We start from the raw sequence: 14,234 nt of genomic DNA, 5'->3' as shown, positions 1-14,234 counted from the left end.
TTGGGTTGAAGCATGAAAAGATTTGGCAGAAGTCACTGCAATTTGAGTTTATATTTAAATTATTTTCTGTGCTGTTAGGAAGCTTTTTATTCATGTTTAGAAATGGCTATCTGTTGTGCATTCACAGGATCATAGGGTCTGGCTGGAGACAGTTATAAAGTAGTGCATAATGTTACCTTAACTTAGAGGAGTCTTTTAAGGTAAGGGTTTGCTTGCATAGTTCAGCTCACATGGGATAAAACTTTCAGCTTAGTACAATTTGGAGATGACGTAAAACACCAAATATACTGGATGATACAAGTCATGAAGGTCCCAGGTTAAACCACTTGGGTGAGATGCCAGAGATATACTGATACCTGTGGAATCTTAACCCAGCACAAGTGAAACGTGTAAAATTCTTAGATGACATAACAGGGTAGATGTTGAGATGCTGTTTCACCTGGAGAATCTATAACCAGTGGCCATAGTCTCAGGATAAAGGGTCGGCCATTTAGGACTAAGATGAGAAATATCTTCAGTGAGGGTTGTGAATCTTTGGCATTCTCTACCCCAGAGGGCTGTGGATGCTCAGTTGTTCAGTAAATTCAAACTGAAATCGATAGATTTTTGGGCACTAAAGGAATCAAGGGATAGGGCGGGAAAGTGGAGTTGACGTAGAAGCCATGTTATAGAATGGCGGAGCAGGCTCGAGGGGCCCTATGGCCTACTTGTGCTCCTATTTCTTATGTTCTTATGTTTCTTATTCAAGTGCCTCGTGTCACCTTCAGGAGATGATTGAAAAGGGACACATTTTAAAATGTTTAAAAAAAATGACACTAAACAGCTGCAGGAAATTCTAGCTGTGTTCGCGGAAGCTAATTCGGCCATTCAGTCCATCAAGCCTCCTGTGCTATTTTGTTTGCAATGGCAGCTGTATCATTTTAATCTCAATTCCTTGTCTTTTCTCAATGTCTTTAATACCCTTGTCTCTTTGTTCGAGAATTTTTTGCTGGAGAGGAGTTGTTTCCTAACTACCCTTGCCTATTTTCATTTTAAGTAACTCGGTCAGATCACCCATTAACCCCCTAGTATCCAGAAATATAATTCAGCTTTAGCAGTCTATCATAATAGCCAAGTCAGTTCATCCCAGCTATCATCCTGATGAATTGTTGTTGGACTTTCTCCAAGTGTTATGTTTGAGGGTTTGCTACAGTTTTCTTCTAACTCTTGATTTTTTTGGATTACTCCTAGTGATATCCCAATGTCCTATGATCTCTAATATCTTCACTAGCCCTATTATCTAGGTAATCTTGTCTCTCAATTTGTTACAATAAATTGCATCTAGCATTACTTTCCCACTCGCTTAATTTAGCTGTACTTTTGCAATTTTATGCTCACTCCTTCACAATTCATTATACCTCCTAGTTTAATATCATCTAAAAACTTTGATATACTTCCCTTTATTTCCAAATCCAGGCCATTTATATACAGTGAAAATCTAGGGTACTAGCATTGATCCCTGGGGAACATTGCTACCCAATCCAAGAATGTATTGTTTTTTTGCAGCCCAACTGGGCCTCCAATCTTCCAAACAATTTCATATCCATATCACACAGTTGCCTTTTAATTTTATGCATCTCAATGTTAGCTGGTAATCTTTTGAAGTCTCATTGAAGTATGCTGAGAATCAGGAATATGAGATCTATTGATCCTCCTCTCTCCACCACCTCAGTAACTGTAAGAACTCTACTTAGTTTTAGATGTGACCTAATGTGATACAAAATTACTTTTTGTCTGTATTGAACTTTTGATGTGGATTCATTATTGCTAGAAACAGCACTATTTTGCAATAGAAGGACCATTGGCTCCAACCAGGCAGGAAGGTTCCACATGCCAACTTCTGTGGCAAGCACAATGGGTTGTCTTGAATATTAATTGTTTGAATGCGATAGGCTTGATCGATCAATCACAAACAAGACTGGCTAGAATTTCAATATTGATGGTTAATAGTTGATCTGAGATAATTGAGAGGGGCCAGAGATCTCCCATTATGTAGTTATATTTGGCCTCGTGTGAGCAGTCAATAGGGTATGTCTCCTTTTGCAGCCAATGACCAGGGTGTTCTGTTTTCCTTTAGTTTTGTGTAAAACCAGCATGGGCAATAGGTCAGATTGAAGCTGCAGCAAGTAAATTTCTATTTCAAATCTATGTTTAAAGGGAAAGTTAGTGGGCTCTTTATTCGGTATAGAGGAGAGTAGAGAATTGTATGTTTCACTGTTACACTGTTAAAGAACATAACACAAGAATTAGAAGCAGGAATAGGCCATTCGGCCCATCGAGCCTGCTCCACCATTCAATAAGATCATAGCTGATCTACGTCAACTCCACTTTTCTGCACTATCCCCATATCCCTTGATTCCCTTAATATCCAAAAATCTATCGATCTGTCTTGAATATACTCAACGACTGAGCCTCCACATCATGGGTAGAGAATGCCAGAAATTCACCCACCTCCGAGTGAAGAAGTTTCTCCTCATCTCAGACCTAAATAGGAGGCCCCTTATTCTGAGAGGGTGACCCCTGGTTCTAGACTTCTCAGCCAAGGGGAACTATCCTCCCTGCATCTACCCCGTCAAACCCTGTGAGAATTTTGTATGTTTCAATAAGATCACCTCTTCATTCTTCTAAACTCTAGAGAATATAGGCTGAGTCTACTCAATCTCTCCTCATAAGACACACCCCAGGAATCAGTCTGGTTAACCTTTGTTGCACTCCCTCAGTGGCAAGTATATCCTTCCTTAGGTAAGGAGACCAAAACTGTACACACTACTCCAGGTGCGGTCTCACCAGGGCCCTATATAATTGCAGTAAAATATCTTTACTCTTCTACTCAAATCCTCGTAATAAAGGCCAACATACCATTTGCTTTCTTAAATGCTTGCTGTACCTGCATGTTAACTTTCAATGATTCGTGTACAAGGACACCCAGGTCCCACTGAACACCAAAACTTCCTAATCTCTCACCATTTAAAAAAAAAAAAATACTCTGCTTTTCTATTTTTCTTACCAAAGTGGATAAGTTCACATTTCTCCACATTATATTCCATTTGCCATGTTATTGTCCACTCACTTAGCCTGCCTATATCCCCTTGGAAGTTTCTTTGCATCCTCCTCACAACTTACATTCCCACCTAGCTTTGTATCATCAGCAAACTTGGATACATTACATTTGGTCCCCTCATCCAAATCATTGATATCGATTGTGAATAGCTGAGGCCCAAGCACCGATCTTTGCGGCATCTGAAAATGACCCGTTTATTCTTACTCTGTTTTCTGTCCGTTAACCAATCCTCTATCCATGCTAGTATATTGCCCCCAATCCCATGAGCCCTAATTTTGTTAATAACCTCTTGTGTAACTCGTTATCAAATGCCTTCTGAAAATCCAAATACATCACATCCACTGGTTCCCCCTCTTATCTATTCTTCTAGTTACAACCTAAAAAAAAACTCGCCAAACATGATTTCCTTTTCATAAATCAGTGTTCGCTCTGCCCAATCTTATTATTGTTTTCTAAGTGCCCTGTTACCACATCCTTAATAATAGATTCTAGCATTTTCCCTATTGCTGATGTCAGGCTAACTGGTGTGTAGTTCCCCGTTTTCTCTCCCCCCTTTCTTAAATAGTGGGGTTACATTAGCTACCTTTTAATCTGCGGGAACCATTCTAGAATCTATGTAATTTTAGAAGATGACAACCAATGCATCCACTATCTCTAGCCACCTCTTTCAAAACCCTCGGATGTAGGCAATCAGGTCATGGGGATTTATTGACTTTCAGTCTGATTAATTTCTCCAGTACTATTTTTTTTACTAATAATTTCTTTCCGTTCCTCATTCTCGCTAGATCCTTGGTTCTCCACTATATCCAGGAGGTTTCTTGCATCTTTTTCCGTGAAGACAGACACAAAGTATTTGTTTAATTTCTCTGCCATTTCCTTATTCCCTATTATAATTTCTCCTGTCTCAGCTTACAGGGGAGCAACATTTACTTTTGCTAATCATGTCCTTTTCACATACCTATAGAAGCTTTTACAGTGTTTTTATGTCTCTCGCTATTACTCTCGTATTCTATTTTCCATTTCTTTATCAATTTCTTAGTCCTCTTTTGCTGAATTCTAAAATCCTCCCAATTCTTAGGCTTGTTGCTCTTTTAGGCGACATTATAAGCTTCTTCCTTTGATCTAATACTATCTTTAACCTCGTTAGCCACGGTTGGATCACTTTTCTTGTGGGGTCTTTGTGCCTTAAAGAAATGCATGTTCATTGCAAATTATGTATTAATTCTTTAAATGCTAGCCATTGCTTATCTACCATCATACCTTTTAATGTAGTTTCCCAATCTACCTCACCCAACTTTCCCTTCATACCTATGTAGTTTCCTTTGTTTAGATTTAAGACCCTAGTTTCGGATTTAGCTTTCACTTTCAAACTTAATGTAAAATTCTATACAGGTGCCAACTCCCAAGTCTGGAGTTCCAAAAATCGGAATGTTCTGAAATCCGGACATCGTGCAGATCGGAGAGGGGGTCGTCCAAAATCCGGAAATAAACCAGACTTTTTTTTTATAGGAAGCAAAGTAACTCCCCACTGCCTCCGGTGTTCTTTCCTCGGTCGGGTCGGCACGCTGTGTCCTGGGACTGGCTGCTCCTCTTCTCCCCACTACCTCTGGTGTTCTTTCCTAGGTCGGGTCGGCATGCTGTGTCCTGGGACTGGCTGCTCCTCTTCTCCCCACTACCTCCGGTGTTCTTTCCTAGGTCGGGTCGGCGTGCTGTGTCCTGGGGCTGGCTGCTCCTCCTCTACCCACTGCCTCTGGTGGGTCCCTCCTTGATCGGGTTGGTGCACTGTCGGAAAATACAGGTACACGAAAGTCGGCCCAAGGGTTTCCGGATTCGGAACTTTGGATTTCTGTTCCGAAATCCAGAAATACCCGAACCTCAGCCCAGGCGTTTCCCGATTCGGGACGTCGGAATTATGTTCCAAAATCCGGAAATACTTGAAATCCGGAATTGCCTCAGTCCCGAGGTTTCCGGGTTAGGGAGGTTGCGCCTGTAATATTATGGTCACTCTTCCCTAAAGGCCCCTTTACTTCAAGGTTATTAATTAACCCTTTCTCATTGCACAATACTAGATCTAAAACAGCTTGTTCCCTAGTTGGTTCCTCAACATACTGATCTAGAAAACCATCTTGTATACATTCCATGAATTCGTCCTCCACACTATTACTGCACATTTGGTTTGCCCAGTCGAGATGTAGATTAAAGTCCCCCATAATTATTGTATTACCTTTGTTACATGCACCTCTAACTTCCTGATTTATACTGTGCCCTACATTACCACTACTGTTTGGGAGCCTGTAAACAACTCTCACCAATGTTTTCTGCCCCTTGCTGTTTCTTAGCTCCACGCAAACTAATTCTACTTCGATTTTCTGAGCTAAGATCCTTTCTCTCCTACTGTCTTTATCCCATCCTTTATTATCAGGGCTACCCCTCCTCCTTTTCCATTTTGCTTATCTATTCTTAAAGTTAAGTATCCTGGAATATTTCGTTCCCAACCCTAGTCACCTTGCAACCACGTATCCATAATTGCTATTAGATCAAACCTATTAATTTCTGTCCCCGCTATTAATTCAACTATTTTGTTGCGAATCCTTCGCGCATTCAGATATAGTGCGTTTAGCTTTGGTTTTTTTCTATTTTTCCCTGATGTCACCTTAGTAATGCTTTGTTACTCTCTCTCCCTCCCAAAACTCTTGGTTAAATGTTAAAAATATAATTTATTGGTTCGAAGCCTGAGTCTCTGGTAAGAGTGTATATTATGTCTGCTTTTCAAAGAATGGAAAATCAGTTGGTGACACATGATACAGTCCAGTAGCCAGTTTCACAGAGTAAGGATTCTCTAATCTGATTCCTCACTTGTGCGAGTATTTACCCAGATATTGGGCAGGAAAATGTATGCTGTGGATTGTAGGGGACAAGAGGTCTGCTTACAGCCGTGGCTGGTGATGCTGAACCCAAGAAAATCCTTAACATCTATGCCTAACTTTCACAAAACCATGCTTGAAGCTCTAATCAGCTTGCACTTTTCTCCCAAGTACTCACTCATTCTGCCTTGATAATGTTTTGTATCATTAAACTCTCAGATTTGTAGTTAATGGTTTGACCTTGCTTCCTAGCAAGCATTATGTTTAGTACCAATGTGCCTGCATTTTTTAAATGTCTGTAAAATAAATACAGGGTACTTACATTTATGTGGCGCTCCTCATCTCTGTGGGGAAGAGAGGACACTGAGCAGAAAGTAATGGCATGTGGGGATGGGTGTGACTGAAGGGATAGGTTTTGAGGAAGCTTTTGAAGGTAGAAACAGGGAATAGGAAGCTGGAAAGTTTCAAGAGGATTCTGCAAGAGAGGCGCATGATAATAGCTAAAATATTGCCCTCTTGTGGAATCCAAGGGGAACAAGCAGTAACCTGGAGTCACACGAATGGAACATTCATGTTGGAATGTATGGTTGGAGTAGATTCCCTAGCTGGGATTTGAAAATGAGATTTGAAATCATATCTCGTTGGGACTCAGATAAATAATTCAGAATGATTATGCACAGTGGAGTTGGTGAGTGCAGGATTTTGACCAGTAGAGGACCTGGGCTGGAGAACTCTGGTTTACTTGGCATTTCTGAAGATGAAAGTGGAGCGGCCCAGGAGATGGACATTGGAGAAAACGAATCAATCCTCAAACTCGTGAAGTTATGAATGAGTGTTTGCGTTATCATGGTGAGGCTCGCAGTGTTGGAAGGCAGTGATCTTGGTATGCAGGTAGTCAGGCTGAACGCATTGTGTTCTTGTGGAAATTGTGCAGATTTGTTTAATGTAATAGTGATTTAATGAAGAAATTATATTAAATTAGTGAGCATGATGGTTATACTATAATTGAACTCAAGCAACAATAGTTACATACAAGTTGCCATTATATCTGCAAGTAGAAAATAGATAATTTTTTTCCATAAGTTGGTGTCGATGACAGGTGGTATTTTGTTACATACTAGGAAAATAATTACATAGGTTTCATTTTGATTGGCAGTTAAACAATCAAACCTGAAAAATGCATGATTATAGTACAGGTGCAGCGTCCCGAATCCGGCACCCTCAGGACCGAGGCCGTTCCGGATTTTGTGTTTTGCCGGACTTTTAAAAGTCTTTCTGATGTCACGAATCCGAAAACACCCGAGTCCAGGTTCAGGTATTTCCAGATTTCGGAACGTTGTTCGGGTCACCGGCCCCATCGATAAGGCCGTCGGGTGGGGCGCCGCCGCCGAGAAAGTGTTACGGGCGGGGCCCTGCCGCTGAAGAGGAGCTGATCGGACGGGCCGGCGACGAGGCCCCGAGGTAAGGGCAGCGGCGGCGAGGTGAAGCCCGAGGTCGGGTGGCGGCGTGGTGAGGGGCGGTCTGAGGTCGGACAACGGCGGCGGTGAGACGAGGCCCAGGGTCGGCGGGTCCAGATTCTGGACAACCCTGCCACCAATCAATCCGATTCCGGAACTCCCGGATTTTGGATGCTGTACCTGTACAGTGAAACCTGTAAATTAGAGACACCGAAGGGACTTCCATCAGGTGTCCTTTGTTTGCAGGTGTCCTTACTTTCAAAATGGCCATTGTATATGCAGTAAAGCAGAATATTCCAGGATTGGCTGTATCTCCAGCAGCATGCTTTCTTCTTTCGGCCTCACCTGTGATCTAATTCTGGAGCCTTGCCAGCGGGATGTGATTTTAGTTCATTTTCTGTTCGTTGGGTTTGAGGGAGGAATGTCCTAATTCACGGATCTGCTCTGTTGGCAGCCTGCACAGGGGAATAGCTCCCCTGTTCTTCTTTGAAATAGTGCCGTGGGAGCTTTTACGTCCACTTGAGAGAGCAGACGGGGCCTCAGTTTAACGTCTCATCCGAAAGACGGCACCTCCCACAGTGCATCACTCTCTCACTACTGCACTGGAGTGTCAGCCTAGATTTATGTGCTCAAGTCCCTGGAGTGGGACTTGAACCCACAACCTTCTGACTCAGAGGCGAGTGTGCTACCCCTGAGCCACAGCTGACATTAATGTCCTGCAGACCCCTGTCCGGGGCCCCCTCCCTCCATGTGCTGCAGCTGCAAATGTTTGAAATGCTGGGGTGTAGGTAGAGGGCTGTTAGCAGCGCATCAGTACCTGATGTACTGGTAAAGTAGGGTTGCCAACTCAGGTTGGAAGTATTCCTGGAGATTTGATCTCCTGATGTTCTGACCACATGACTTCTGATCACATGACACCAGATTATTTAATATCAAGTCCATGACCTCAACAAATGTTGTTTATTTACCTTATAAAGGTAGGGTCCCCTGTACTGAGAATCTTTATTTGTGGTTTTGAGCTGGCAGCTGTTGTGTGAAAGGTTCCAAGATCCAGGAGGCCACCTGAGAGTAGGTGAAGAGGGGAAACTGAGGACAAGCAAACCATTTTCTCCATATCTTCCCCCACCCCCCCCCCCCCCCCAAAATGCCCCTGTCTTCCTCTTCCCCTTATTCTTGCACCTCCTGCAGAATTTCAGCCACCCTCATGTGATTTCAGTGCCCCCGATTACTCCAGCCCCCCCCGACCAACCAGCATATCCTGGCTATTGTGTAATGGCGATCTCTCTACCCAGCATCCAAAGCGGCAGACAAGCCCCTCTATCACAGTGATCGAGCCATGCAAGCATTCAATGCCGGAGATAAAGGAGTTCCTGTGCATGCTGGGTACAGATCTTCATTACACAAGCGTTTTATTCTCGCCCACTGCCATCTTGCACATACCTGCGTGTCTGGTGTTTTAAGTTGTAAACCGACTTGGTGCATTGAAGGCTGTCCGTAGTTTGTAATTTGCGAGTGTCTGTGGTTTCATGCGGCAGTTTGTAGCTGTTGTAAGTTATTTGGGACTGTCATTAAGTATCCGGGTTTCGCTGTAATTGTAATCTTGGCATCATGTCTAGATCTTGGATTTATGCAGAAGGCCCCTAAAATGTGTGCAGGGTTGTAAGTTTATAGTACAAGAGAGCCCCCACCATGCACAAAATATCCTTCCACAGGATAAGTGTTTTAATTGAAGTCATCAAAAATACTGTCTTGGAATTTGAACGGCAGGCCTGTAACGTTATACCTAACAATGGTAGTAATGTATTAAATGTTGAATAGGGCAATTTTTCTTGTGTTTTTGTTTTGTTCCAGCAGGTGGTGTCATCTTTGTCCATCTGACATCTGTAAAAGTGTGCAGTTTTACTTTTTTTCTGGGTTAATTTAATTCGATGTGCAAGAGCAACTTACTCTCATCAAAAGCTGAATGTGAGCCCACACTTGTTTTTAAATCACTAACAACTTGAGAAATCCTGGAATCTTCATTCAACTAGTTTTGCAATTTGTCTTTCAGGTATTAATTGGGACTAATTGGTCTGTTATGCTGAATGGGGCGTTCTGACTATATGCTCTAAGACCACCTTCCTTTTTCTTTGGAGCTTTTGCTGCTGCTTCTGTTTTATTTTGGTGCTCCTTGGGTTTTTTTTCCCCATTCTCTCCCCTGAAGATGCTGAGTCATATTGGGGTATTGTTTTGGGAGTACTGGCAGCTAGTCCATACTTCACCCAAGTGGACATTCTTGATGTTTCAGCCTGGGCAATCAGTGTCTACAACTCTTTTGTAATCAATTAAATCATGTGCCCCCTGATTAAAGGGGGGTCCACACCAAACACTTTCAAATAAGTACCCCCTTGGCTTTTTTTGTTTTTTTGAGGGCACAAAAACACAAATTATACAAGTGCCCCCTGGCTAAAAGGGCACTAAAACCGGCACAATATACAAATTAAACTTTAGACAAAACATCAAATTAAAATTTAGTTGCCGGGGGTGATGATGCACTCCAGCCCCTCCGGTGCCCACCTCTCGCGGAAGGCCGCAAGCACCGCGTGCTCCATCTCCAGGGACACCCTGGCTTGGATGTAACCGCAGAAATTGCAAGTAGCCTGGGAGCCCGTGAACAGACTTAAAAACTTATTGCACGGGACTGCTCCGTGCACCACCCTCCAGGCCAAGTCCCCAATAAATAGTGGGAGGATTCCCGCATAGAGTGCACTCCATCAGGGCCCCCCGCCTTCTCCGGACGGCAAGATGGTGTGCCATGGCGTGCCCGGACGGCAGACGAGGATGGCAAGGTGGAGAATGTGCAGGAGCAGCCCGTACAGGAAACCCCTCCGCGCAGAACTGAAGGACACAGGGGATTTCCCCGAGGAGGCTCAAGTTGTGAGGCGCCGGCTCCCAAGGGAGGTTTCGGGGCTTGGCGCCGATGAGGAATTCCGTCCGGAAGGGGGTCAGTTCGGACGGAATCTCCCCACGTGCTTGAGCCTCCTCGATACACCTAACGGAGTCAGGGCCTAGAGCTGTTTTTAGCGACTTGGTGGCATCGGCCGCGCGCCAGACGTCAGCCCAGTTTAGGCGCTGTGCCAGCACGTCTGGCGCCATCCAGCCCACTCCTCCGCCATCAAGCAGGTCCCTGACCCTGGTCATCTCGCCAGCCACAGCCCTCTCGTCCGCCTGCCACCTAAAATGGATGTTAAACCATGAGAAAGCTGAATGTAATCCTCGTAACATCTACTACAAGTAGGGTCATTGAATGACCCTATTCCAGGGAAATTGATGTCAATTGTGTTTCCACTGCCACCCCTGCTAAAATCAGTTAACTTAGCACAGACCAGGGCTCCAACCTGGGACCTTCATTGGTATGATTCAGTAGTACAGGTACAGGGCCGCATGCAGTCCTTGTGGCTCAGCAACTCCGTCCTGTTTATGCTTCCTTGTTTAGTTCTGTTTGCAGTTTGAGATTTGTAATTCCGTTTATAGTACTATTATTGTCTCATTGGTGGATAAATCCTCCATTAGCACTTCAAGATGTCAGCAACTTAATTGTAACATTGGTTTTAAACTTTATGGCCTAGAAATTGGATTGCACTGCCCCGGTTTTACAGACATAAAACATGCGCCTAAGGGTACAATATGGTGGACGAAACACAACAGATAAGTTTGCACTGTTACTGTGGAGCTGAGAGGAGCTGGCCCTTTACAGCTCTACATTAAATCCACAGGCTGCTGCCAGCCACAACTTGCACCGCCCCCCGCAATCCGAATTATTTGCCTGCACCTCAGACTCTCCGAACAACAACATCTTTCTGTTCCCTTCCTGGGACCGGTGAGCTGCCACTGGGGCCATGACTGACACTAGCAGTTGGCCCATAAGCAAATAAGACCAGCGGACCAATTTGCCATGGTACTGCTGCTGGCCTCGTATGGAACACGTGCTTCAACGAATCTTCTCCTGACTTGGACATGATCTAATTTCTATTCTGAACCATGCAGTCCATGAAAAGACAAGCTTGGGCACCTTTTGCAATTGCGCATTTATTCACTGAGTCAGTAGCTGTTTTAATGTCGCTTTTGATTTTAAATACCTCCACTTCAAATGTTGGTGAGTCTCAAATGTAACTGAGGTTCAAGTACAACTGAAAGAGCCAGTTTGCTAGTACAATGGCAGCTTAGTCAAGCCAACAGTGTTGTGTGGCAAATACAGCCTATTCTAGCCAATGGTCCCTTAGTCCTGGGACCTTTTCAAAGGGGTATGTCCTCCATTTTGAAGGAGATGTACCTTAGGTTAAGGACCTCAGAAACCTGAATAATGCCTTTTGGGATTTATTTTTTTTGCACAATTTACTGCAGTCCATGGGCTTTAGTCAGCTTATAAAGCCCAGGTGACTTGCCCTCCGACAGTCCATTCCATTTACTTTATGTACCATGAATTTACTTGTTTGAATTTGATGCATCTGATAATTTGGAAAGATCTGTTCTGAACAGTGTTTCTTCATTGATGGATAGTGTTCCATCCTCATGTTGCATGTAATCTCAAAGTTGTTTCAATTTGTCTGTACAAATATCCTGTCCAATGGCCCAGCCATCAGCAGGCCGGGGCCATTGGAGGGAGCAGCGTGCAGTGGTCCGGCCTGGAAATCGGCGCGGTCCCGGCCTGCAAGACCATCAGCAGGATGGTACATGCAGAAGGGCAACGGCTACGAAGCCAGGTCGCTGATTGCAGTGTGGGCAGGCACAGCAGGAGGGGGCGAAGGAGCGACAAGAGTCCGTAGAGGGAAGAGATGAGGGCATAGGGGCAGCATGGGCCAGCCCACACTGCAATATGTGTACGTGCTCGGTCTGTGCAGCAGAGCTGGTCTCCAGTTAGTCTTAGTTAATCCTTGCCACTGGACCAAGACCTAGCTCTGTCAAGCCCATGTGGTGGCTGGTGTGCAACGTCCACCACACATTAACAAAATTCAAGCACAGGCATCTTCCACCCTTCACGGTGTAGTTCGGGACCTGGTCCTTCATTGAAACACCTGTGAACGCATCCCTTTTTGGTGTGGAAGCAAGTCATCCTCGCTTCGAGAGACTGCCTATGATGGGTACAAATAAATTAATTGACTTCAGTGCTTTTATTCTGTAATTGTTTCCATGTTCTATCATGCGACTACCAAGATGCTAGAAGGCGAACTAAATAGACTGTGGTCTTTTTTCGTCTCGCAATTCCTATGTGGCCTGTGGGGCTCTGGCACACAGCTAAGTGGCCAACTAAGACAAAAATGTGGACATCCCTGGCCTGAGATGTACCTGAAGAAACTGCATATGTGTACTTTCACCATGACTGATTACTATGTCCATCTAGAAGTGGTTATGCAGATATTGGTAGATTTCCACAAAAATGCATCTCTTTATCTCTTTGTGCTCTTCAATTTTAAGAAATTATATGATTGAATACTTCTACCAGAGGGTTAAATTGTGGATATTCAGCTGGTTTCACAATGGGTTGCAGGGTCCTCGCTCAGAATGATCTCAATGTTAGTGCTCATGAATGACACAGCAGTTGACGCTCTGGTATGAGCTGAAAATGAGCACTGTCATTTGTAGTAAAAGCATGCCAGTGGCACATAGCTCTATAACTTGTTCTTGGCCAATTGAAGATTAAAATGATGTGATCTTGGATATATCGGATAGAGGAGGGGAAAATAAGTTGTTTTCACCAGTGCCAGATCTAATAAGTGCTTTCTTTGTAACTAATTGCTGTTAAATTTTAAAACCGTTGAGGATGTAGCAATCTATGAAGTATCCTTCAGTCTTTCATATTTCTAGGGCTATAAACTAATTATATTAGGCTACATGTTGTAGATCTGCTAACTATAATTGTCTGTGATCTAATTTGGTAAAGTAGTGAAGGTTGTATTATGCAATTTTCTCAACATAAATATATCTACAACAATACCACTGTACATTGCCTGAAAGAATTCCTCTTGGCAGATTTAATTTCATGTTCTGACTGCTGGCAAGCTCAAGGAAACGCCTTAGGCGGACAGTGTTTTTTCTGTTTGAGGGCTGGAAAAAAACCCATCAGTACATCATAAGGCTACTCAAAACTTTGCATAGCTTTACTCCAAAAATAAATTACTTTTATATAAAATTGTACAACTTTCAGTGTTGAATACGCCATCTTTTTTCCCCTGCCTGTTTCTTCCTGCACTTATTAAGTTTTGCTCCTTTCCGTATTTTCCACACATGATTGGAATATAGCTTAGTTTGATGGATTCTAAGGAAACTGAATATTGGCCCACATTTTGCTGAAATGGTACATCTTGTGGCGTGCCCTCTTAGTTACACTCCAGGTCAAAAAATGTTTGTCCAATAAACTGATGGAAGTGGTGAGCTGATAACGGGGCAGCTAGGACCTCAGTGAATGACTGACTGGTTAAGGAGATACCCTGTGGTCCAGTGAGGTTTAAGGATTGAGAAAGAAACAGGAATAACTGAGAAGGAAATAATAAATTAGAGTGAAATCAGGTACAGCAAGAGAAATGGAGTGAGAGGAAAAAAAAAGGAAAAGTAAGAAAAAAATTAAAATTAGAATTAAAAAAAAAAAATCAGTATATAAAAGAAAAATTACTACCTGCCTGAATGAGACTCCAGTTTCAATTATTCACCTTTCTGGGCCAGAGAAGTTGATTGGCATTCCAGGAAGGTAAATCTCCTCATTAAATAGGTACTTGTGCTATTAAGAACAGCCCTAGCATTCTGTGGTGTTTAATTGGCAATTAATGTGCGAATGCA

General features: G+C 43.4%; 1 protein-coding gene across 1 annotated transcript in view; it reads left to right on the top strand.

The window, feature by feature from the left end:
• The window catches only part of LOC139270573 (uncharacterized bromodomain-containing protein 10), a 277,635-nt gene that overhangs the window by 208,354 nt on the left and 55,047 nt on the right, over nucleotides 1-14,234 (top strand). The window lies entirely within an intron of this gene.

The sequence above is a fragment of the Pristiophorus japonicus genome, chromosome 1, assembly GCF_044704955.1.
Source record: "Pristiophorus japonicus isolate sPriJap1 chromosome 1, sPriJap1.hap1, whole genome shotgun sequence".
Classification (NCBI taxonomy): domain Eukaryota; kingdom Metazoa; phylum Chordata; class Chondrichthyes; family Pristiophoridae; genus Pristiophorus; species Pristiophorus japonicus.
The sequence above is the reverse complement of the archived record's forward strand: the minus strand, read 5'-3'. Positions and strand labels throughout refer to the sequence as shown.